This window comes from Vidua macroura, chromosome 7 (assembly GCF_024509145.1).
Source record: "Vidua macroura isolate BioBank_ID:100142 chromosome 7, ASM2450914v1, whole genome shotgun sequence".
NCBI classification, from domain to species: Eukaryota; Metazoa; Chordata; class Aves; order Passeriformes; family Viduidae; genus Vidua; species Vidua macroura.
This window is the reverse complement of record NC_071577.1, coordinates 9,482,949-9,509,467: the sequence shown is the minus strand read 5'-3', so window position 1 is coordinate 9,509,467 and position 26,519 is coordinate 9,482,949. Positions and strand designations below refer to the sequence as shown.

At 39.0% G+C, this 26,519-nt stretch overlaps 1 protein-coding gene across 4 annotated transcripts in view; it reads right to left on the bottom strand.

Annotated features, from left to right (window-relative positions):
• GULP1 (GULP PTB domain containing engulfment adaptor 1) overlaps window positions 1-26,519 on the bottom strand; it is a 146,519-nt gene that overhangs the window by 99,908 nt on the left and 20,092 nt on the right. The gene's annotated exons all lie outside the window — the stretch shown is intronic.

Genomic DNA, 26,519 nt, shown 5'->3' with positions numbered 1-26,519 from the left:
ATCCTCAACCTCCCCCTCTGCAAGTCTGGGTTTTAATGACAGCATCCACTCTAACATTTTCTTGTCAAGTAACACAGGATCTGACCCAGAAGTCAAGACTGAAACAAATATTTAAGTGTCATTCACACCTAGATTGACACCTCACTCATGAGATTCAAATGATGTTTAATAAAAAAAAGTGTAAAGTAAACACTTCTACTTGGCTCTCCCAGGTTTTGTTTTTTTTTTTTTTGTAACTATATGGTAACAGCATCCCAACTGTGCTTTTCATATTAAAGCAGAACAAGAGAAAAGGTCATAGAACAATCTGGAAGGCAACGCTCATTAATGCAGCGTTCAAGGTTAGATCAAAAGGAGCAGTGGAACTGGGATTACACTGACTCAAATGGCTCTACTCCTTTTTTTTTCTTATTTGCTGTTCACCCCATAGTGCCTGAAGCTGTTGACACAGCTGCCTGCCACCAAAATTTATTTAGAAACCCCTTCATATTGTACTGTTCACAGTCACTGTAACCAATATGTCAGGAATTATATTTATAGAGCAGTTGTCAGCAAAAGGACTTGGATGTGCAGCAGAAAGTTACAGCAGTTCACTGTTTGTATTCAAGGCACAGACATTGCAGAAACCACACACAGACAGGTTCTTCAACTGAATTATCAGAGAAAGACGTGGAAGCACCTTGGCTGTGTTTTGTTCTCATACAGTTGCCAAAAATCTGTCTTTATAAAAACCAGTACTTTCTCACTTATACAAATCCAAAGCAATCGTGCACAGGTTCAGTAATACCCACAATCATAAAATAACACTTAAACTCAGCTTTCAGAACACGTTTCAAGCTGTACAAGTCCCAGGATATAGTATCACTTCTTCCTAAACACTCCATTTTTCCTCTGCCTTAAAGAGAGGGAGGATGCTTCTTTATAATTATAGCTTTGTAGAAGTTATGCCAGTTTTAGAAGAAACAAACAGCATTTACTGAAGGCTATGAAATCTATGAGGTACACTATGCTTGACATCATCTAAGAGCAAAATATTCTAAATAATTTCAACTTGTCTTTTTGAAAACTCCAGATACATAACCACACTTGTCCTAGTGGACTTATATAGCACATCTGGGGCATATACACTTACCTTGATTATGCCATTTAAAAGAAATATTAATTCCAAACCTTAAATCCACAGGAAAGTTTCCACAGTCCCTCACAGCCACAGCTAAGCAAGCAGTCTTTCCTAAACTCCCCTTTACAAATTTGTTTACCCCATCTCTGTCTATAGTCTTCAGTTCATAGATGTATTCCCTATTGAAATTTTACAGAATTTTAATGTGATTAATAATCTCCTCTTTGTTCTGCAAAGTATTTAACCTTTGTCTTTTGCAAGGTCATAAAAATAATTGGTAAAAATACTCTAGTTCAACAGACCTAAGAGATCCTGCTTTTCTACAGATGAGAATAAAAGTCTTGGATGTCTCAGGAACGTGGTATCTATGTATTTCACATTACAACTGGATTTACTTACATACCCACAGAATAATGCTGACAACACAGTTTCAAAAAAAAGCAATTGTATCTGTGGTGTTATGTGAAATAATCCCAGAAAATTAATAAAGCTTATCTGTAAAGGCCTAAAGTAAATTCTACAGTGGATGATAGAAGAGAGAAGCAAGGCTGTACTCAAGGGAATGAAACCACCCTGCAATATAAATGTTAGAGTAGTCCCATAACACAATGAGCTATAGCAGATTATGGAAGGAGGCAGCCAGAACATTAATTAGATAGCAGAAACTGTATCCAAGTTGAAAAGAAACCTCATGACAAGTCTGAGGGTTGTCAAAACAACCTGTTGCCCACACAGGCTTTAAATACTGTATGCAACATGGTGGTAAGAGCTTTCAGTGAAATAAAAGGGAGTAAACCAATTGGTAAAAAAAAAAAAAAGAAAATCAAAATCCACTAAGCCAAACTATTTTCTTAAGGTTAATTCAGGGAGCAGGAAGTTACAGTGCTTCTCAAGGGAAACCAGCTATGACTTTTTACAGTTCAAAACCACATTGTCCTCTATAAAAAGAAAAGACTAAGGGGGGAAAAAAATAAAGTTCCCAAATTAGACATAGTAATTCCTCACACTTTAGGTAACAAACTATTTGCAAAGCTGAGACTAAAGATGTAGTCACTCTTAACACAGGGAAGAACCATCCAAGAATATTGCTCAATTCTTCTGCGTGAGAGACATTTCTGCCAGGAATATTCTGAAGGTCTCTAGGACTAGAGAAACAAACAATATACACAGGCTACTGCTCCCAGGATGCTACCAACTCCATTTTATTCCTACAGTTACACACATTTTGGTTTGTCTCCCCAGGTATCCAGGCAGTGCATCACCACTGACAGGTCAGCAGCTCCAGGACTCCAGAGATCATTCCTTTGTACTCCCCTACTGATACTGGGAAGGAGCACAGGGCACTGTAGTCAGCTTGCAAAAGTCACTGGCTAACATGAATTACTCTGCTCAACACAGACAAGCCAGCTCTGATGAGCCTCCACTGCTGTGACCAGGGCTGAATTAACTGCCACAATGAACAAAACACTCAGTGAACCCATCTTATTTTCAGACAATACATTTCATATTTTGTTTTTCATGGTAACGTCATTACTTTTTTTTCTGCTCTTTCTACTCTTATTCTCACTAAACACGAACAATGTGGACAAATTGCATGCTGCAAGAGTGCTGGACAAGAGAATTTTTCATAAAAAACATGAAAGAACAACAAAGTGCAAAAATGCAGATTTGAGAGTTAAGATAAAGGTTGGATGGTTCTTATTTAACCATTACATGTCATCTGTACCTGAGACACAAAGAATGGAGAGGGTGTGTGCATATCAAGCTTCATAAATAAGGAAAACACTCCTGGAAATATTGGAAAGAGACTCAAAGGAGTTTTCAGCTAATGGTGGCTGACCTTTAATTCAGTGCACAAATTAAATACAGAGACTGACAGAAACTGGATTATGTTCAGCTGTATGATATGCAAGTACTATGTACAAACAGACATCTTTCATTACTATACCTCATTTATTAATCTTCTCAAAAAAATGTTTGCAAGGAATTGAATCAAGCCAGTTATCAAACAAGAACTCCACAGAGTTCTGCCAGGACAGCCAATACACAGCTCCTGGCCTTACAATGGACAGCAAGCCTAGAGCTCATTATTTAAGAAATGATCACACAAGTTCTCCCTCCACAGCCAGTCTTTGCACACATACAGAGCCCTCATTCTCATGTAAACCAATCTGCAGATATACATCTATTTGAGAGAGTTGTTTACAAACAAGGGCAAAAGCTCGTCTCGGTGCATTTTAATGAGTATTACAAAACCAAGAAAAATTCCCTGACCAGCTAATATTTATATGCTGCTAGACAACAGCAGGATGAGAAATCTTAAATGGTATCAGTAAAAAAAAAAAAAACAACGGATTGTTGGTACATTCTAATCCACAAGGAGGATTTAAAAAAGCTTTTTTTTGATCATGCCCACCCACATGCCAGCTCCAAAACATCTATGAGATGAAATAATTTCAAGCAGATCACGACAGTCTTGTGAGATTGAAAGAACAGTGATAAATCTGCACCAATACATCACTCTCAAGAAATGCATAAGGCAGTGAATTACTTTCCCTTATGTCTTTAGGAATGGAGTATGTGCACATGCACACACGTTCCTGTGTGGGAATACATGCACAGTGCACCCATGCACCATTTCTCTGTGTTGTGTACTTCAGTCTGGATCTCAGCAGTGCTGCAGCCAGCAGAGCCACACAAGCAGGCAGCAATCTTCCCTTCAGCTAGTCTGTGCCCTGACTCCAAGTTGGAGAGGGACAGGGGAACAATGCAAGGCTCAGAAGCAGTTGTTATGCAGTCAAGAAACACAAACTTCTCAATTTAGAAGCTGGGACTCAGAACTCCTTCATCTGTACAATTTATAATGTAATTATAGTATTGCTTGCAGCTCTAAGTGACTCATGCAGGACCATTTTGGAAAAATAGCTCTGTCTCCCAGAGCTTTTCCCTCTAAAACTGTTGTGCACTGTGCTGAATTTATTCCCACAGGGCACCTCCTCACTGTAAGAAAAGGTTTATGTTGTGACCCTGGGCACTGCAGGATTTACCATTTGGCAAGGATGGTTTCCTCATACAGCTGCTGTAGCCTGGCAAGCTCCTAGCACTGCCTGCATTCCCCTGAAATGCTCCTCCTGCACATGGACTGCAGAATTCATGCAAGCAGCTGAAGTCAGCCCAGAACGTGCCACACTCATCGTGCAAACAGCAGGAAACACCAGTGGTGCCCTGAGGACTCGCTGCAAATCCATGCCTCTGGCCAGGGCATTTGGTGTAGAGATGGGAAAGTCACAGAAGTGTAAAACCAGGAATCAAACATTTAAGAGAAGCTGTTACACATTTAATGGGAAGTTGCATGAAACACCACTAACAAATTTCATTTGGAGATGAAAGCCACAAGAGACACCCAAACAGCACTCTAGCTGTACTGAGAGATTTCTGTGTGTACTCCAGACATTATTTGCTACACCAGCGAGTAAAGAAGACAGTGATCATAAACATTGCCTGAAGACACATGTAGAGCTGGAAATGGAGCTAGTGGAGACAGGAAAGGTGAAGAATAGTCACAAACAATGCAGGAAGTGTGTGGGGAGGGAACCTCATGTACATGACTTCAGTAAATTGATTCCCTCATACCCCACAAAGCATTGGGAAGCATTATTTTGTATTGCAAAAAGGATAATTTTGTGCTTAGTATCTTGAGCAAACAAAGCTGAAAGTTAAGGGAAGAACATCTGATAATTACCAGCTTGCCAAACTGACACACAAATAGAAATACAAGGCTGTGGTTAGACTCAACTACTCTAATCTCACACTAATTATTCACTCCTCCATGGTTTTCAGGCTTTAGTGAAGCCCAAATCAATGTAAATAAATTAAGACTGCTTTAAAATAGCCAACACAAGCCTCATCATGTATGCTAACTTCTTTTTTATTGGACTTCCAAACATCTGCACATTGGAGGCAATCCAATGTCCAAACTCACAGCCCCACTGCCTAGAAACATATTTCAAGGCATCACACAGACTAAGCCTGAACATTTCAGGAAACAAAAACTTTGTTCTATGACTTACAACAGTTTCATTATTTAAAACCTTTGAAAAGCTGGGGAAGTGATTGACCCCTGCTCCTCACTCACAGAGGAACAGCCACATGTCTATATGTAATCAGTTGGACACACCAATTTTTCAGTGCAGGTTCTCTAAATGTAGCAGTCCATGAAACCAAAACTGGAATTCAAGTCTCTCTTTGTGAGCCTGCCACCTGCTTGCCTTGAGTTGATTTAAGGAATCACAGCCTTTTTTCCTCCTGTTTAGATGGCAATTTTGATTTAAACATTCTAACAGGTTACTAATTTGGGGCCAGTTTTAAAGAAAAGCATTGTTTTTATCCGGTCATAAAAGTTTGATTATGTTTGTGATTTGTAAGAAATTACTTCAAAAAGGCCAAGTTGTAGATGACAGACTGCCTACATACTACAGCCCACAGCTGCATAAAGCAGAGTAATTTCTGCATCACAGCCTTTGAAACATGATTAACGGTGATTTCATCTTTCCACAAATGGGTATAGAAAAAAACCAGACCTATTATGCCTGGAAAATAAATTTGCCAACAAAAATATTGTAGTCTAAGTCATTTTCTAAATGGACATGTTACTTCCCAGTAATAAAATACACTTGCTCTATATCCTGACAGAAAGTAGTAAGCAAATGTGTTTAACATCAAAATAGAATTTTGGTTAACTCTTCAGTACTAGGTTTATTCAGGAAAAGAACCTAAACAATTTGAAGTTTTCCAGTCAGTAAATAAAAGATTAAGATCTCTAAATTGTACATAACTCAACCCCAGCTAACTGATATCTCTTATCACAACATTGATAGTGAACACATTGATACAGAGTTGCATTTGGAGCAGCTGATAGTGCCATCACTTCATATGAGAAAATGCACTCAGTACAGAAATCATCCCAAGAATAAAATATATCTCTAATGATGCATTTGATGCTGCTACTTTAATTGGCACTGCTATCAAAACTCATGAATAAAAGTGATGTCAACACTCAGTAATAGTCATGATTATTGATCAAAAATGCCTTATTAAAACTGGAGAATTTTGCACATTGACACTCAACCAACTGCAAAGGATTGGCAGGTTCAGAGATGAGCCCCTGCCATCTGCACATGAATATGTATCAAGGATTCATTTGATTAGTAACAAACAACTTACAGTCATTACAACAACCATAAAGAGCACCATGTAAAGAAGGACTAAGGGAGTTATTTCAGCCTACAGGATCCCTCTATGAGATACAGCGAGGCCTTCAGAATATGCACAGACAGTCCAGCAGCACATCACTTCTAATCAAGCCTTGGAACAAATAAAAATCAAATCAGGATGGACAGGCTGAGACAAGCAGTTGCCAACATGAAAGACTAACAACAGTGCATGTCTGAAGTTAAAAAGACCATCCAAAGTTGTAATCTGATCTACTATCTTTCCCTAAAATATGAATGTACATGGTTCAAACTGGAGAATGCTTCTCTCCCAGTAATTTGAGATGAGATAGTGAACACTGGTGCCACGTACTCCTCATGGAAAGCCTTTACCTGAGCTTTCAGACTGTCTCACATTAAAGTTCTTCCCGTGCCCAACTCTCTACTGGGCTGTAATGCTGCATCCCTTTAGATTTTTCTGAAACACCAGGTTTATTGCTATTTCACTATACTTGAAAACACTGTTGGTAATATTACTTCTGCCATCCTGTAAGAGCCTAAAAAACACCTTTGCACAGCTCTTCAGTCACAGCCTAAATTTCCCTAATCCTTTAGAGTACCTCAGTTGAGATTGGAATCACACAGGACCCCTCTCAACAGCTCTGAACTGCTCCTGTGGATCAAGGTACAGTGGACAGCATCTAAATTCTCAACTTTTATTATATTATTCCATGTTATGATCATGTAATAACACAAAATTTATAGGTAAGGAAGGAGAAGGAAAAAATATTCCATAAGTAACTAAGTGGAATCACAAAGAAAATGAAACTCAAGTAAACAAGGACAAAAAGCACCAGGTGTCTAGTAAATAATAAATTACTCTTGGAAAAAAATGGCATTTTCTCTACAATGATCATGGCTTTTAAAGAGACTCAGTTGCTCCTCTCTTGGCTCCACTTCACACATAAGACACAATATTATTATAAACTCTTGGCTCTATCCTCACTGCCCTTAATTACAGGCATGGTGCTCCCAACTAAGAGCAGGACATGAAGCACAACTGCCCTTGCAGATGGAAGCAATGCCAGGAATGAGGGTCATGGGCTTCACTTCAAATCTCAGAGGTTTGCCAATATCACAAATGCATCACACAGAGAACTTGATCCCCATCTAATGGAAGATTGCCTTGGTCAAGGCATGACTGAGTAAGAATTTAGAAGCACCATCCAGCCTCATCCTGGATAGTTCATCCTGTTTTTCAGGAATAATCCAGCAAAGAAAAGGACAAAAATGCAAAACTAAAAGTTTCACAGCACAATGCATGGAACACTGGAGCTGCAACATTTCTGGCATCCATGGCAACTTCTCAAATTGCCCTGACCATAGAGACATTCTCTTTTAAGAAAAACCCTAATTGCCTTTAGACACAGGTGGTGAATAACAGTTACCTGACAAACAAGGCAAACACTGCTTCAACTAAGAAACATGGTAATATGGTAGAGAAGGTTATCTATTAAAATTGAAATTTCTACCTTGAGATATGTTTTAAATGTCAATAAGTATTGAGGAAAAGGCAAGTGAGGCAATACAAAAAACAAGACTTCCAAACTACAAACCTACAATTAATGATAAATCACCAAAATATACTTTAGGGAAATAATGTGTGCTTCACTGCATATTTTAAACTAAAATAGAGGTATTTCATAGATACTAACAGCATGGAAAAACCTTTTCACAAAGGATGTGGAACAATTATCTTTTTAGAAGTAGTTTGGATGGGTTTCTCATCCATATCATTAGATAGAGATTTTTAACAAGTGTAATATATTTGAGGTGGGTAAGTTAAATTTTCATCTGAATTTTTAAAAGATCTCTCAGATTTTTATTTGCCAAATACATTCCTGAGCTGTAATCAGTGACCTAAAAGCCAGATATTCTCCAACTTTGTTTTGCAAATCACATTACATAAAGCAGAGATAAGCCTAAGTCATAGTGAGAAAATATATTAGATGGATAAAAAGCCTTTAGATAAGAGGCTCAAAAATTATCCCTGAACCAAATCTATTAATAGGATTAAATTTAAACATCTCCCACAAACAAAAGTTTCAAGCAAAGCCAGGTCTAGATGCTACACACACATGTATGACATCTTTTCAACACCGCACACACTGAAGTAAGGATGCCATGAGCACGCCATGAGTGCAGATACTTGGCCATGCAGACTAAAGGACAGTTTCACTAGATGCCATACATCACTCTTCCCCCTAAGGACTCCAAGCAACTCCCCCACTTCCCCAAGCAACTCCATGAGTTCCCTGCGAAGGAAGAGGCATCCTTTAGTATTTATGTCTATCTGGGAGGCTGTTTTCAGACTCCACAATTAGAAGATTATGTAGATTACATAAAAATGCTTCTCTCCTCCTCTTTAACTCCACTGCAGGAATGACCTTTAAGAAAGAAGCACAGTTCTCCTGCTGCCACAGCTGCATTTCACGTGGACAGTCTCTGGTTTTGAGTAAACCCACTTGCACCAAAGTGAGCCATCCCCGTCAGGCACAGGCAGTACAATTTATCTTACTCTAGTTCCATTAATACCTCATGTATCCTGTTGAAACACAGTATTTGGCTTTGCCACAACTTAGATGCAGCGATCCCTGCAATGGCTGAACAGGCCAAGGCTGTTCATCACTGTAAATGTATTCAGTCTCACCTGTCCTAGAAGCAGCACACTAAGATAATTAGGAGAGAAAAAGTACACATTAAACATCTTCCTTCAATGTTAAAGCATGTTTTGATCTTTTAAAATGGATGAAAATTATCTTCATGGAAATTAAGATTTCTTACTGTTTATATTCTTCAGAAAATTTACCTTTCTGAAATATCATCCTGATTCTAGAGCTCATTTTGCAGCCAGTAACTGATCTCCTACTCTCTTCCTCCTCAAAGCCATTTTAATCACCTTTTGCTTTTCCCTCCTTTGTTTTCTTGGTTAAAATCTGTCTGTTGAGATAGCAACAATCAGCTTGTGCTGACTGATAATGGGAGATCAATACACACATCAATCCACAATTTCTGGAGGGGATCTTGCATTACATGCTCTGCACCAGACTGCCATTGCTGCCTTTGGAGAGCATATTATTCCAGTTCAACATTACTGTGGTGGAGTTCTGGTGAGATCATGCTTGGCAAACATAACTAAATGAGGGAATATTACTCCTAAATGCTGTCCAAACAGAATTCTATTATAAAAAAAAGGTCCAAATGTTGCACTGTGTGTATAGAGAGACAAGTAGTTTTAAAACGTGCATTGCCACTCCATAGCCTTCTGTGGAGTAATGTTAATAATAGCTTCAGCCCATCAACAACTTCTTGCCAGGTTAGAGTTTGAATCGATCCCTCCTTTCCCAATGAGATGAAAAGTTTAGCAGGTATTCTCTTATTTGGTGAATTTTATGATTAAACACGTTTCATCTAGCAAAAAGAGTTAAAGGACACTCCTTTTCATGTGCATGTTACAGGGGTGTCTACTTCAAACACAGGTTCAACCCTGTAACCATTCACTTTCCCATAAGTATTACAGAGCAGTAAAACCTGCTGGACTCATTTGGACAATTCTATTTTGCTTTTTTAAGTCTGTTGCTAGATATCCTGCCATATTCCTTAAGATGTGCATTGCTTTCTCATTCCTAGAGGCAAAACTTAATACCACACACCAGAAAACAAAAAAGGTATAACAATAACTCATGTTGTATTACAGAACTGTAGCCTTGCTAACATTTCCTAAATTTCAGTTAGGCAAAATATTGAATTTACTTTCACAAAGACTGGTATTTCATTGTAACAATGGGCAACCCTCTTGCACACACATAGTGAGCAAAAGCACAACTGCCAAGTGGGAAAAGCCCATCTTGAGTTCTGAAGCTTCTCAAAAGCATGTGTACACCAAGAAATATACTCCAAACCAGGAGCAGCTGGAGCTCCTCTACTACTCAGACATTAGTTTGAATCGCCAGGATCCAGGTGTTCCAACCCTACCACTCAGAGTTCCCACAGAAAGGGCTGATGATGGTCTTACATGCACAAGAACCAAACAGTGAAACCCCATACAAGCCCAGCTCCAATGACATAACAAGGAAAAACTCCAGACCCAATGCAAGCTCCCTCTAGTATGCCTGCAAAAATTCCACCTGATCTCTGTTCTACCTTCTCCGTCTGTATGCAGTTCTGCAGGAAATAACCACATTTAAAAACAAACAAAAAAACGCACTGATCAAATCACTGTATTTTTCTATTTCAGATTAGAAGCAACCTAAACCTGCAGCGGACAGAGCAAACCTTTACCTGTTCAAAACAGCCAGGAACAAAACCGTAATTCATTCTTATCATAGAGAGAAAAAACACAGATAGCATTTTTAAATATGTTGTGAGGTGAGTGCATGTATTCACACAGTCTGACAGTAGACAGATGTTTCTCCACAGAAGCCTGGACTGCAAGTGTATGAAAAACCAAAAATGCTGAAAGAATGCAGCTGACCTTCTCTTAGGGCACAGTAATGGCCATACAGTCACAGCCAAGAGAAATGTAGCCCAACTGCAAAAACATTGAGATACATACACCTGGGGAAAAACCAGGATACAAGATACTTAGTAAAGACCAGCAAAATCTGGAATCAGCATTTTATAACAGTGAAGTCTTTGATGAAGAAAACTTCAGAGCCCCATAGTACATTTTTCACTTGTTTTACTTACTTTACTGGCTATTAAGTCACACTTCCCACAGTAGGGGAGAGGGTAGGCCAGCAGAGACAGAGCTGCAAAAACTACAAAAGCCATACCTAAACATTCATGAGACCAATATAGGACCCTAAATAAAGCTCCCCTGCCCTCATTTCACCAGGCTACTTTCCACAGTAAAACAGTAATGTAGCTTTTTAAATTTAAAAGCAGAAACACCCACACCCAAGCCTGTTACAGCCAAGATAACTTCCTACAGAGCTCCTAACAGAGAACCAGCCCTAAGCAAGGCTGTTGGGTGAACAAAGGAAAGACTCTGATGTACCACAGCAAGGTGGAACAAGACACAAAAACCTCTCACCAGCTCATCAAAGCCTCTGCAGGTTATCAGCTTCCCTAAGTGAGAAATGCCCTGGATGTCATCTGAAATCATTAAAAACCACGGGTGTTAATCTCCCCGACAGGTAACTGGGGTGTGGGAAGAAGATGATAGAAGCCCTTCCCTCCAGCCAAGTATAATCTGGATCTTGCTTCTAATGCTCTGCAGCCCAAGAGATAATTTTTTCCTATTAACAACTCTCAAAGTGATTGACATATACGTGCCGATAATCATTAAAAAGTTATCTTAATTTGAAAAACACTTTTCATTTGGTATATCTATAGGATGAAATGATCACAGTTTTACCAATTAGTGGCCACATGTCAAAATGAGTTTTCTATAACCACTTGTAAACAGAACAGAACCCCAAGGACACCCTTGTGTATCAAACCTATATCACTACCACAAATAATCACGATAAAATAGGCTATTTGTTGTGCATGAAAACATAAACAAAACTAAACAGATTTACAGCAAGAAACATTGACTTTGCAACCCAATGAAAACAGAGGGAGATGTGAGAACTGTTGCTGTGAACATTCAATTTCCATAAGTGATACCAGTTAGATCAAGCATTGGCTTGTATTGTGCTGGAAAAGCTGGAATTACAGCATAAAGCTGTTCTGCATGGCAAGCTTCTGAAGGCAATCTTCCTGTATTATACATGAAGCTCTCTTTCAGTACAGCCATTCTGAGCAGGGTTTTGAAGATCAAGGGGGTTTTTAGTGAGCTCCTTTCTCCTACTGCCAATGTGATCCAGCTGCTGCTCCCTTCCCATGGCTGTTACAGCAACTGTGAAAAAAAGATGTGGCAATAACACAAACTCCCTAAATATTTTTTTTTGCTTTCTGTCTCAACAACTGCCAGGAGTGCAACATCTAATCTTGGCATTTACAATGAATTCTTTTCCAAGCTTCCCTTTTTGGTAAGGTATTTGCTATCTAAGGCTTCTAGATATCCCTGCTCACATATCAAAAAACTTCTAAAACTGGTGCAAGCCCATTTCCCTCCTCTCTCATTTCTGAAAAAATCTCCCTGTACAAACCAGAAAAACCTAAGTTTTGGAGTTTTTCCTGGAGCCCACATACTTCATCTTTTTAGAGTGATAGAATTTTTGGAGCCTCATTTGAAGGATAATTGAATTGACTGAAAATGACAAGCCAAGTACTAAATAAATCAAATAAATTCCAATATTCCAAAAGTTAAGTCAGGTATGACCCTCTCAATTTTGTATCAGCAAATTCTCTGAATTCAGACAGGTCTAGTTCAAACTTACACTTATATAAAATATGGGACACTGATAGGTATCAAAATGATTTCTAGCAACCATTTATTTCAAAAATCCCACAAAATTTCTAAGTCAATTCTAAGATGTTGCATGCTTCCCCCTGCATTCTCCTACAAAGACATGGTATGGATTTTACAAATCAAGTAAAAACCGTTCATTTTTCATGGTGCATAGAACTGGAAAAAATATATGACTGCTTTGATTTTTAATTAAAAGCTGAACAGTCACTACAATACCTCTGTTCTCTCACAATTCAGCTATTCACTAGATTTCCTACCCAATGGAATTACATTCAATTTGCATTATTGTGCTCAATTTCCTTTAGAAAGTTCCTTCTTACATCAGCCTCTCATTTCTCTGGAAGCAACACACCATTTAACTATGTATGCCACTAAGAAAACTTCAGAGCTGCTGCCCCATCAATGATTTAACAGGAACAAAACAAAAAAAAAAAAAAAAGTCATATTATGCCTTGGAATAAAAATGCTTTTTTTTTTTTTTTTTTCCAAAATCAGCACCATAAAACATACAGCTAAGACCAGCTATTAACCAATTATTTCAACTGGTGTGCTGGAATGTTGAACAGATGTCCACTAACCCCTTAAGCAGTCAATTAAAATCCACATGCCAAATCAAATGGTACTGATGTTTGGCAACTGTATCAATACTATTACAATAACAACTCCCCCTATGTATTCAATATGTATGCACACAGACTTTCTAACTTGGACACTGATAAAAGCTCATGGTTTTGCATGTTCCAAATTTTCAAGCATTCAAAAAGTGTCTGGAAAAAGCTATAGGGGTAAAATATACATCCAATTCCCTTAAGCACAAAATAAATCTTTGATCCAAGTTGTCCTTGACTGACACATCACTAAATAAGTAACTCTGTGTGCTATTACATTCTTACCTTCTTCAATAAAGAATAAAGGACAAAATGAGTCCACATACAGGACAGCACAAAGAGTATTAATCTGATTCCACACAACTATTAAAATTTCTAACTTTTGACATGGCTACGTTCCACAGCAACTATAGCCTTTGTTGTCCAAGACCTCCAGCACTTGAGTCCAGTGTTCCTACTTAACTGCTGTGTCATGCTCTGCTAGAACTCCAAGCTGGCCTGGGCTAGAACTGAATTTGTCCTACAACAAGTTACCAAAAACCAATCCAGGAGTTGCTAAACCCAAAACTCTGTTTCATCAAAGCATGTGTTGTAAGTCAGCTGAGAAAAGAGAATCCACTGTGAGTGATCCAAAAGAAGACAGAGCCTTTTCCTGCCCACTGCCTCCTTGCCAGTGAATCCTTTTGGGCTCAGCAGGTTTGTCAGTCTGTAGATTAATTTAGCTGCTTCTCTTCCTTATGGAGTCTCTGGGGCTTTTCTCTTCACTGCTCCTTCTGTCACTTCATGGGAGCTGTGCCTTTCTGCAGCACTTGCCAGGTGCCCTGCTGTCTCTGGGAACTCCTTTCAAAAGGAAAATTCCTGTGCTCCAAGGAAAGGAGCTGCTGCCCATCTCCCACTTGGCACCTGTGATCCACACTCTCTTGACAAGGATCGCAGGCATGCAACAAAGTGAAATGGAAAGAAAGCAGTCTGTCAAGTCACAGCCACCACGCCAGCCTGCTCAGTTCTGCTATTAAATCTCAACTACAGAAATTTAAACACTACCTCAGATACTACATCAAAATCCACACAGTGGGGATTGAAATGAACTACTACACAAAAAACTGGTAAGATTTCTATCCCCTCAATCTCCTAGGTCCTTTTTTAGAGATCATAGCTGAGCCTGTCAACCTTACACTAATGAGAACAGTCCACAACATGAAGAACTCAACGCTACAAAGAGTTGTGCTAGGAGTCCAACTCAATGCATTGGTGAAGGCACCAAAATGTTTCTGAGTACAGCCTAAAACCATAAATAATAAATACTTAAACTATTAGTAAGTGAAAGGCCAAACCTTGTTTCTAATATGGGTTATTAAAACAAGAAAAAGGACAAATTGCATTTACACCTGTCACAAGCCTAAGAAATGGCTCTTTTCTAAAACACTACCACAGGAAGTTACTGAGTTTTGAACAATGTGAAAAAAATCAAGAAGCACAAATAAAAGAGAAGCTGCCTATTAAAAGACATTTCCTAAGAAGGAAGAAGTTTCTGCAATACCAATAAGTGACCAGTTAAAGTGTTCTGGGAGCTTATCTCTTAGACCCTTAGATCAACATCACATTGACAAAAAAAAGCAGTAAGTGAAAGAGTGTTCCAGATGGAACAGGCAACAACACATCAGAATGCTAGGCTAGGAAGCAAGAGCATTTCTAAATTTCATGACCAAAATTACCTGCTGCACCTGTCACAGGCCATTAAATTTCATCTAGGAAGGATTTCCACCTCTGAAAAGCTATAGCAAAAATTTACATTTTCAATTTCAACGACTCAATGGATGGGTACAATGTTTTCCCAAATGGTAGCTTGTCCAAAAGATGAATTATCTTCATTGTCAAAAACATATGCCTCACCTCCACAGTCAGTTATTAAGCATCTGTTTTAGTGATTGATACTTGTTATGTGTCTCCCTGCAAAAGAACACAAGCATCACAACCTGCTGTTTTCCTATATAGTAAAGTGATTTGTAATGGGTCTTTCTGGAAAGCATTAAGTCTCTAATTGTCAATCTAATGCACATTTTTATGGCCCTTTTCTACAGTCATAAAACTGTATGTTCTCAAGAACTTTGTAAGCAGGCATCATGGTCATGGCTGTATTTTAAAATCCAACTTCATTAAGATGGAGACAAAGCAAAAATCACCTACTCCATTTCACCTCATTTCTCTCCCATCCTTCCCCATCTCTCACTAACACAGAACAATGATGCACCTCCAGATGAGACTAAGGTGTCACAGAGGGCAGTCTCCTTACAGATCCATTGTTTCAGACATCAGTGACTGAAAAGACCTCAAAACTGTAATTCAGAGAGACACCAACATACCCAGACACAGAGTATCTCACATTCATTTATATGGGCCTGAAAAAGCCCCAGATCTTCTGGAGGACAGAAAACAGCACGACCGTGCACAAACAGGTTAAGAAATATCTGGCCTGAGACTTCTGGGACAGGTATCTTCTGCATGTCATCACAGTCAGGGTACCATCTGCTGGAACTCACCTGTTTCATTTAACTCCTCTTACATAAGGATGTTAGAAACAGAAACTGTATTTTGAGAGAAACAAGCTATGCATTAAATATAAGTCAAATTCCTTGGCTTCCAACACTGTCAAATAGGCCATATTATACTGTCAGCCACAAAGTGGCTGTAGTACCTGCTTAGCAGAAAATCTTCATTCCTTTATATCAGAAAACCACTTCCACTTCTCTGGTTAAAAAACAAGAGGAACATGTTGGAATACATATTTCCTTTTTTTTTTTTTTTTTTTTTTTTATTTTGGCAGGACACAAGGATCTTGCAACTAAACAGCATGAAACATGACACCTAGGAGGCTACAAAAATAAAATTCTTTTAATGGAAGCAGCTGCCAAGATTCATTCACCTGGATGATGCTGGACCCTGTTAAACTTCATTCAAGCAAGTCACAGAAGATCATGTATCTTTTATCAAAACAAAACCACACATACTGTGATGCAACCTTCAGGCTGCTACTTTCTTTGAACAGCAGGGATAGTGCTAATCCTAGTGAGCCATGGAAGTGCACTCCTCCAGCAGCATTCCTTTGCTTCTCCTCTCCTTCTGCTATTCCCAGTTCTTTCCCAGAACATCTTGAAAGAGATAAAAGCTCCTAGGTTTGGAAGCACAACGTTTCTCAGACTGTAAAAGTCTCAGAGGAGTATTTCCATGGATGTTATTAAAGTCTTAGTGTACATCAAGGGGAAGAATAAGTGATGAGTCTGAAGAATTGTGATACAGGAATCTTAAAATAAACTTTGTGTCACATGGAGCTGTTCCACTTCCTATTGACACCCTGAAGATTTTCAGCTCCAACTTGGCCTTTAGCAACTGTAACCACACAAGACAACCTTTTGACTAAACCTTTAACCAGTAAAGAAATTCAAGAAGAAGAGAAGAGACAAACTGGATTAGCAGCCTTTTTTTTTTTTTTTTTTTTTTTTTTTTTTTTTTTTTATTACCACCTCTGGAATTCCATGTTTCATAATGCATGGAGCTTTTATGATGCTGAGTACACAGCCTTGAGAAAGAAAGGAACTGTTTTACATGTCTCTTCTTAATTGCCTCTAACAGGAGTATTCCCCAATACAGCAGTATGGGGTTTCCAAGTGCATGTTGGGCAAGTCCTTTTTGTAAATTTAAGGTCCTGACAAACCACATCTACAAAATTTATATTATTATATTATATTTATATTATTATACTCTTGAAATTTTAATTCTGCCTTCTCTTTACTACAATAAAAAGAAAAAGCTCATCCTTTATTTCAGTAAGTTTGATTATCTCCAGCAGCTGTGAAAGGGAAGACAAGAAGTTTGGCAGACTCAGATGTCAAATTTATGTGACCTTAACTACTGCAGTTACAGCAACACTTATTTAGCAATTACTCTGATAAAAAGATCAGTAAAATACACAGATTTGTTCATGTCCCTGCTATCATTCCTACTACTGCATGAGAGATTTATGAGAAGGAGCAGAAATAAAGCACTAAGTGGTGTCTCCTCCAGGTGTGGCCAAACCCCAGAAAATACATTGGCAGTACAATAAAGATACCAAGTTAGCATGGTTATTTGGAAGATATATATTTTTTTCAGCTTCTCCTGAGTATTCTTTATACACTTGGAATGCTACCCTGGATACATTTGAACCCTGCTAGAGATGAACTTTTTTTTTTTTTTTTCCCCCATAGAAATAGAAAGAAAGGGGCACTCCTGTTAAGAAAAGTCTGGACAAAGCACTATAGCCCTTTTCTGTTACATGTCAGGATGTTTTTGCCACATTTATTGCACAGCAGGACAAGTGTCCCTCTTCTACAAGAGGCAAGGGACAACCAATCACACACTCTTTGTAAGCCAGGCAACTTTTTAAAGTCTCAGAAAAGAAATTTGTTAAAAGCCATCCTATTCTTTCCTCATAACTGTCCAGGAAAATTCACAATAAAGATGGGTTAAAAAAATTGGCACTTTACCACGAAAAAAACCTCATAGAACTTGCAGGAAAAGCAGCTTGGGGCTGTCACATTCTGAATGCAGACACACAGTCACATCCAGGAAAAATGCCAGCCATACCAGGACACCACAGAAAATTACTAAGCAGTATTTCCAAACAATATTCATACTTCTTACTTGAGTCAGATCTAATATCTGAAACAACAGAAACATCTGCACAAAGCATCGGGTACAAACAAAGACAAAATGAAGAAGTTATTTTCATAATCCTTAGCTAATTTTTGGCTAAGTCACTACTTGGCAGATATTAGTAGCCAGCATTCCCTGAGTTTATAAAAACAAGGAAGTATTGGTAAACCAAAGCCCAATAAAGAATGACAATGCCATGAGCACTAGAAAACTGCATGTCTTATGCCTCTCCATTGCTTCATTGGGTAATAAAATGTTGTGTTAACTGCTTGATCAAAAAATATATCACAATATTAGCACAAAGTGTGAAGCATCAATCTACCAAAAGGTATAGTTATGAAAATGCAGTAGGAACATTCCACATTCCTCTTTCCATGGACTGGGTTTGTTACCTCTTCAAAAATCGGAGAGAAATTCTAAAGAGTCTTGTAAATTTAAATCAAGTAGAAATTGCATATTCCATCATCCATCTGTTGCTCTAGCTCTTGCTTAAAATTTAATAATACAACTAGGTCTTTCTTTCACACACAGAAAGAAAGAAGAAAGATTTTGCCAAAGGTCCACTCTAAACCGGATGGATAAATTTCAGTTAAAGCATCACCCCGCATATTTTAGATTTCTACTTTTTAAATTTTAAGAGAGAACACAATATTTTACATATAAAACATCAATATATTCATTATTTCTACAGTCTGAGGGATCTGACATCCATGTTGCAAGCAATCTACTGTTTGTTCCACAATTTATTTCCCATAAATCAGAAGTTTAGAGTTGCTAACCTCCCACCACAGGCACAAAATGTATTTTATACCCACATTCTCTTTCTGATCTCCCCAAAAAGATTGCTTATTTAGTTACTTTAAAGTTTCTAATGTGTCCTTTTGTTCAAGAAATTTCTAATGTTAACAACCATCAAGGCCCCAGTAAAGAAAGTTGCCAGTTCCTGATTAGGAGTACATGGTTTTAGCATTATTTCAATTAAATCACACAAGCATATTCATCACTAACTGGATGCTCTAACAGAACAACACCTTACACTGTATGTATGTAGCACCATGTTAAACTGGCCCTTTGAGCCTAAGTGATGCAAAGCACTGCTCTCCAAAGTCTGCTGATAACAAATATTTGAGAAGGGAGAAATCCCTTCTGGATGCAAACAGCCTAGTCTTACAGAGGATTTTATCAGACCACAATTACAACAGGATACAAATACCTTGCAACAGGGTTTTAGCTGCTCTCATAACATCAAGATAGAGAGCAACAACAGAAGCAGGAATGCATTTCCAAATTCAGAGTAAGATCTAAACAAACCCTGCTTCCTAGGACCACAGAAGTATTTAACTCCTAAACTCTATAATTTACTTTATAAAGTAGAACAAGAAATTTGAAGCAGATTCCGACCCTGTACTGAATTAATGTACAACAAATTATGAACCATATTCAGTTTCATTGAATTCAAGCTGTAAGGGAAGTTCATTCTACAATTCACCTTCCTGGCTGGCCTGGAAGTCTAAATGAGGTTTCTACTTCACCTGAATACTTTATTAAGCCACTGCTAAGCTGAAAGATTCTTGAGAAAACTGCATAGAGTGCATATGTGTTTCAAGATAAGAATATGTCTGTTGTGAAAAATATTTTTCAAATACTGGATAATAAAACTTCTATTACAATAAAGATTAAAACTTTGCGTTTATAATCACTGTATCAATACATTCCTGTAAAACAGAACTCCAGCTTTGTGATTAACAAATCAGTTCAAGCATCACAGCTAATTGGTAAACACAAGGAGTTTCAGACACACTAAAAGTAATTATTGTCAAGATGCTGCTGCTTAATGAATACAATCTCATAAAACCTATTTGTGAAGTCTATGTTTTGCATAATGGACTATTTGGTTGAAGAGAGAACAGTTCTCAAAACCTAACCCTTTAAAGAGAATTACAGCACTTAACAAGCAGTTTAAAGGTTAGAACTGCCTGTATTCATAGAGCAACACATAACCTGTGCTAGTGACTGAGTCTCACAGGCCTATCTCCTAGAAGAAAAATCCACATTTTACAATGTTTTAGGACTTTGTTGCAAAGGTAGATACTTTATGACTATTGGAGTTTCCATATAAGCATTATGTTATCCATCTTAAAATCCAGTGTCAGACAAAAGCAGCTGTTCAAAGTTCAGATCTCTGCAAGAAACAGCTCTGAAATTTGCAGGGGTAAACTCAGTATTTGGATATTTCCCAGGAAGCCTTTCCTCCAGCATTCTTCTTTTACCAAATCAGCAGTAAATATGACAACATAAGCTCTCCAGGAGCGATGAATGCTGCATGTCAAATTAGACAAGTGTCTTTTCCAACTGTTTTCCTATATGAATCTACCTTCAACTCCACTACGGATTTTCCTCTCAAATCTCACCTGCACAACTCCCTGACCATTTCTTTGGGAGCAATACATGATTCTCTGTCCCAGGTAGCTGTCAATTTGCTCCACAGAAAAGTGAGGGGCCAATATTTTAACAATTGCTCAGTTGAAATGTATTTTTTTATCCTATATTCTTAAGTTGCTACAAGTGCAGCAGTTAAATAGAAATAATTTTTAGATATTAGAGAAATGTACTGTATTTGAGTATGAAAATATATTTCCTTATTAACTGTGTTTTCTTGGAGCTATTTCTGAACTTCGAAACAGATGATCGTCTAATATTAGAAAAATATTAGAATTACTAAATGTTACAAGCCACAAAAAACCTACTAAACCCCACACACTAAAGAACTAAAAGCAAATCACTTGCTGCTTGTCAGGCATAACCTGCCAAGCTATTAGCTCTCATTTTGAAGGCTTGCATTTGCTCAATGGCTGACCTGCACATTGCAGAGCCTTAGCATGAGAAATGGCTTTTAGGCTCAGCTGCTTTCTAAGTGCCATCCATCATCAGGAAAAAGAGATTATTCCCTTTACAGTCGGCTACTTTGCCAAATTCTTCTGGCTCTGTTCCATCAGTCACGCCCACGGCACTCTGGGGAAAAGCAAACCCCAGCTCTGGATCACTCTGCTCTTGCTGAAGTGCAGAATGAAAAGCAATTAGCATTTGATGCCATCTATGAGCAAAGTGAGGTGAGAAGACAGCTCTATCATTTTGCAGCCCCACCCTTGCACCAGCCAGCAGCTCACAGGGGCACAGAGAGGCAGGATGGGAACTTAAACTGGAGGGGGGCAGAGCTGGGAATATCCCATGGTTTGCATAACAGAACCATAAACAAACCCAAGGGGCCCTTTGGAAGCCCTTCTAAAAATACATGTACTCACACATTGTCACTGATGCAAAACACCAGAAGGGTTATTGCTTGCTGAACCAGAAGATGGTCCAGGAAGGCTCTTTTGCTTTCCAGTAAGGCTTCCTCCCCACTGTTTGTTTATACTCGAGAATTATAAACAAGATTCCCTTTCAAATCAAAACATCTGCTCTTTCATTCACAGAACAATGAATACATTGCAGAACAGATTTATCTGCAATGGTAAAACAAACCCCAAATGCCTCCAAAGGTGGCCTTGGCCTGCCTGTTATGCCCTGAAGACTCTGCAAAAGGGTGTGCCAGGTTAAGACTTCACCCACAGTGTCCTGTGAGCATGGCTCACTGCAGAGCCACAAACCACCAACACAGCAGGTTTTTGCAGTCAACAGGCATTAAAACATAGATGCATCCCAAGGGTTCTAGTTCCTTCCCCTCCAAGGAAAAGGGAGAACAAGAAAGAGGGCAGGACTATCAACCCATTGTTCAAATCCCGGCCAGAAACCTGGACTTTAGGAATAGGCTTTGCCTTTCCTAACTGGACATGTAAGAGGCTAAGGAGGAAGATTACAGTCACCACTTCTCTGTTCATAGTCTGTGTACAAAAGAGTGCAGTCACCTTCTGAGGAAAGGCACAGCCAGCTGGGCTCAGTTCTTCCCTCCTTCCCTTTAAATCCCAACTTCATTCTTGTAGCCACCAGCACACAAAGAGTTTCACAGTAAGTTAAGGATGACAAGATCTCTTTGGGTCTCTTTGCACTTTCACTGCAATCTGAGTAACACACACCATTAACCTGCTTAGTGAAAACCCAGCAAGAGAAACTTGAAATATTATCCATAAACTGAACAATCTTTCAAAATGGTCTACCACTGGAAACACAAATCTGAACTTGTGCTCCTCCTTTGAAAAATATATGCTCAAACCACATTCCAAAGACATTTCCAACTTAAAATGTTACTACTCTTTACTGCAACATTTAAACCTACTGTGCCTGCAGAAAACAGAGAAGTCACAAGTTCAAAAGATTCTCCAGACCCTGACAAAACATGCTTTGAAACTAAAGCTGCCACTAAAAATACAATGTCCTCTAATTCACAGTCAAATAGCAAAAAGCCACTAAAGCAGCACTGTGGGTTTGGGTTTCTTGAGGAAGGAAGGGATGGCACTTAATCCCTCCTAATACCCAAAGCAAGGTGTTTTCAGCACCAAATCATCTCTTATCTGAAAGTCAGGCAGTGGACAAGAAATCAGCTTGAAAAATCAGAAATCATACATCCTAGCATGGCTCATCAGCCTCCCCTGCTCAGTGATAAATGAGAGGGAACACCCCATGCTCCCCCAGCCCCACACCAGCTGCAGCAGCAGCCACTGCCAAGGCTGGGCTTGTGTCAGGATCTGTGATATTTAAATGATCCCAATTGTAGAAAGTCTCTGTCTTTCAGCCCTGCTGCCAAAGAAGGAGTTGTAATTCGTCTGTGCTGGTTTTCAAGGTTGTTTATTTCTCCTTATCTAAACTATTTTCTCTCTGACCTGCAGCAGGTCTGTCTCACAGGACAGCGTGTGGGGCTCTGCCCCTCAGTGGGATGTTACAAACATTATACACTAGAAACTACATGTGCTGTATTTACAATAACGTGCCAATATCTATCACCCATGTTAAACAGTGTGTCCCCAGCCTAAACCAATAGAAAAATGCCAACACCACAGTGAAACATGGAGGGCATGAAGAAGAAAAGGACAAGGCACGTCCAATTTCCTCCACCTTGCCCCCTTTGAACCCCTTATCTAGAGTCCTAAAATTCTACTTTTGCACCCGTGCCACACTAATTACTACTTATATCAAACACTCAGAGCTGTAATTCATCCTGTAAGATTGAAAACTCTTTTCCATGGACAGATCAGAGACAGTTTCTCTCGGGGCTCTGTAGAGGGGGGTGTTTGACCCCCTGCCAGGGTCCCAGACCTTCCAGGGCAGCCAGAGAGGGATGCCCTGGATTCCCCACAGGCTTGCACTTGCAGGAGCAGCTCAAGGCACTGAAGGACTCCTGTGCAGCAGCTCTGAGAGTACTTTTCTCCAAGCAGCAGGTGCAATCAGCACCAAAAAGCCAGGGCAAACAGGCAGCATTGGACTGGCCCTTTCTCTGGAGTCCCCAGATTTGACCCCAAACCTTCACCTTGTCTACAGCTGGGGCCACTTTGTGACCAACAACACCCTCTTCTCCACTGCACACCGGATGGTAGCACCAGACCACTAAATCTTGGATTCCTTCATTCCTGTCCTTTCTTAAAATGAAAAGTTCAGCAGCTCCCACACAAAGTGGCCTTCCCCTTGCCCAGTGCCTTCCTGACACCTGTGTGGCTCCCCCAGCAGTGCCTTTGTGTCTTTCCTCCTTTAACCACGTTGAAAGATTGATCAGGACACCACAAAGAGCTTTCCCCTCCCCACAACAGGTGGATGCCCTGTGCATCTTGTGAATCTTGACTCAAACCAGAGGAAAATGACTCAACCTCTCCCTTAATCCCAGACAAACTGCTTCCCTGGTAGCTGTGCTGCTGCAGTTATTGGCAATTTCTAGGTAGTTAAGAGGAAGTAAACAAGCTGAGGGGAAGCAAAGGGCTGGAAATCTCAAATGCAATAAAGGAGGGGATGTTGTCTTATCTGCCTGGTTGTTGCTAACTAGGAACCAAAGTTCAATCCAGCCAGTTTTGACTACTTTTCTTCTACCAAGAAGAGCTCATTTTCATTTAGAGAAGACTAGATGTCTTTGAATTGATGACAAACTGCAAAAAGAAAGTTATGTTAAATTAACAAGTTATATAGCACAGAGAGTGCATTAACATTTTTGACAAAAGTCCCTATACTCAAACCCTTCCTCAAACTGAGCAGACTACATGTTAATTTAATTGCTCTCAAGTAATTAAATTCCACATTAAGTGGGGCTAATCTATGCTATTTCACCCTAATTACTATCTCAGTTCCAAAAGTTGGTGGCTTTTTTTTCCCCAAAAGAGATTAAAATGGAATTTATTCTTTAACATTTTGAGTCTCCAATTGTCTGTCAGGTCTGCTGAATGAAGCCTTATAGCACAGTAATATGGACACAGCAGAAAATTCAAGGCTAAGTCAGTCTTGCTCTTCCTGCATTTATTCTGCATTTTGTTTGTTATGCTAATTGAGGCTGTTAGCTAATGACTTCAGTACACTGTTAGTAATTTGTGGTTTTCCTTTGTGAAAACGAAACTAAATTGCCTCTAAATCTAAAGGAAGGACATCCATACATGACATGGAAAGGAACATTTAGTTAGGTTCTAAACACAGGTTTATCAACACTCATCCTCCTTGTGCCAAGGAACACTGCCTACTCCAAACTTTAGTACAACTCAAAAACCATCAGGAGCTGGCATTCTTTAAGCTAGTCAGAGGTTTGTCACCTTGTCCTTAAAGATGCTTTAGTACACCCAGACACCCCAAAGGCTGAACACAGCTCTTGCAAAACTACATCTGTTACAGTGAAGGCTTCTCTTTTGGTGAGAACATCTGGATGTGTAGAAGGGACTGGAAACTTCCTTTTTCATTCCACATAGGCTCCACTGTTTTTCCTCTCACCTTAGATAAATGCAAGCACCGCTTTGTAAAAGGAAAAAAATAAAAATCACAGTGCTTGCCTTTTTATAAACTTAAGTAACAGATTTTTTTCCTTTCCAATTTCAACCTAATAAGCATTCACTATTACTGTGCAAATTAATAGTAAAGACAGATGGGAAGTGGGAAAGACAACAAAGTCTTGCATTAATTCCACAGGTGGGGTTAAAGATGCCAAGACAGAGCTGGAGCTCTGATTAATGCCACTTACAATATATTTGCCTACCCCTATGGAACCATAAGATCACATAAGCACACCAGGCTTTGTTCAAGAAATAAATAAATAAACCAGCAATTCACAAGGCAGTTTTTCATTAGATATTTGGCATGCTAGTAAGAGTAATCAGGGAATATAGATATAAACAATAGCTTTCTATTCATTCTGTCCCAATAAATAAGACCCTGGAAGAGTGCTCGCTGTAACTAAATGTATCTAACAATTTTCACAGTGCAAGTACTAAAATTTGAGGCTTTATTCTTAGGCAGAAAGGCAAAAGCCAGTAAAAAAGGCAAGTAAGTGAAGCTCACACAGACTCCTACACAAAGAGTGACTGTCCCGTGTGACAAGCACCAGCAGAAAGAGCCCATTTATATTTCTCTGTATCCAACAATCACAGCTGAAATCTATCTTTAGGAGCCTGATCTGAAGTTAAGAAGATTTTCAGTATACTGCTGATTCTGCAGAAATCATATTTCTGGGTCCTTCCTCATGTCCCCCAATTTATGCCACAGACCAACATAATCTGATGCCTGGGAACACCAGGGCTAGGGCTGGAGACAAAATTCTGCCATGAAACACCACCTCTTTATAGAAAAGATTTATCTATGTTAAAAGCAAGCCCCAAAAAAGGGGAAAAAAAAAAAAAAAAAAAAAAAACACCACCAAAAAACCAAAAAACTCTAAAACCCCAAATTAATCCAAAACTTGCAAAACCCCAGCAATCTGTTCCCATACGACTTTCACTGAGCTAAGAGGCCAAAGCTCATAGTTAGGCTATCAGACCATCTAGCTATTTCTGATTTATTGCTCAGAAATATTTTAATCAAAAAACTTCAGCATCAGCTATGATGCTTTACAGGTGCCAGAACATCATCACTTGTTACACAGTGTAACTCCCCACTCTGAGCACAGCCCATGCTGTTTACTTCTGCTCTTGACAGAATATTTGAGTACATCATCCTCTCACCCCACACTCCTTTATTTAATCACATGCCTTGAATCAAAAAATGCAATTATATTCTTCTAACATAAACCACACAGATTTAAATTCTGCTTCCTCTTGAGAGAAAATAATTTAAAATGCTTGTAAGGAAGTCAAGTAATAAAAATATCACAGTTTTATGGTAAGTCTTGCTATGACTTCATCAGGGACAAATCCCTACCTAGCTACTTGTGTATCTTCAGCACATAAATATGCTTGCCAAGTTCTAGAAGGGATTTCCCCTTCCCAGCTCCCCAGAACAGAGCCTGCAATTTACACAAGTAACCCAAACCCTACAGCAAATCCTACCCACGGTCCTACTAATTTCAAAACCCA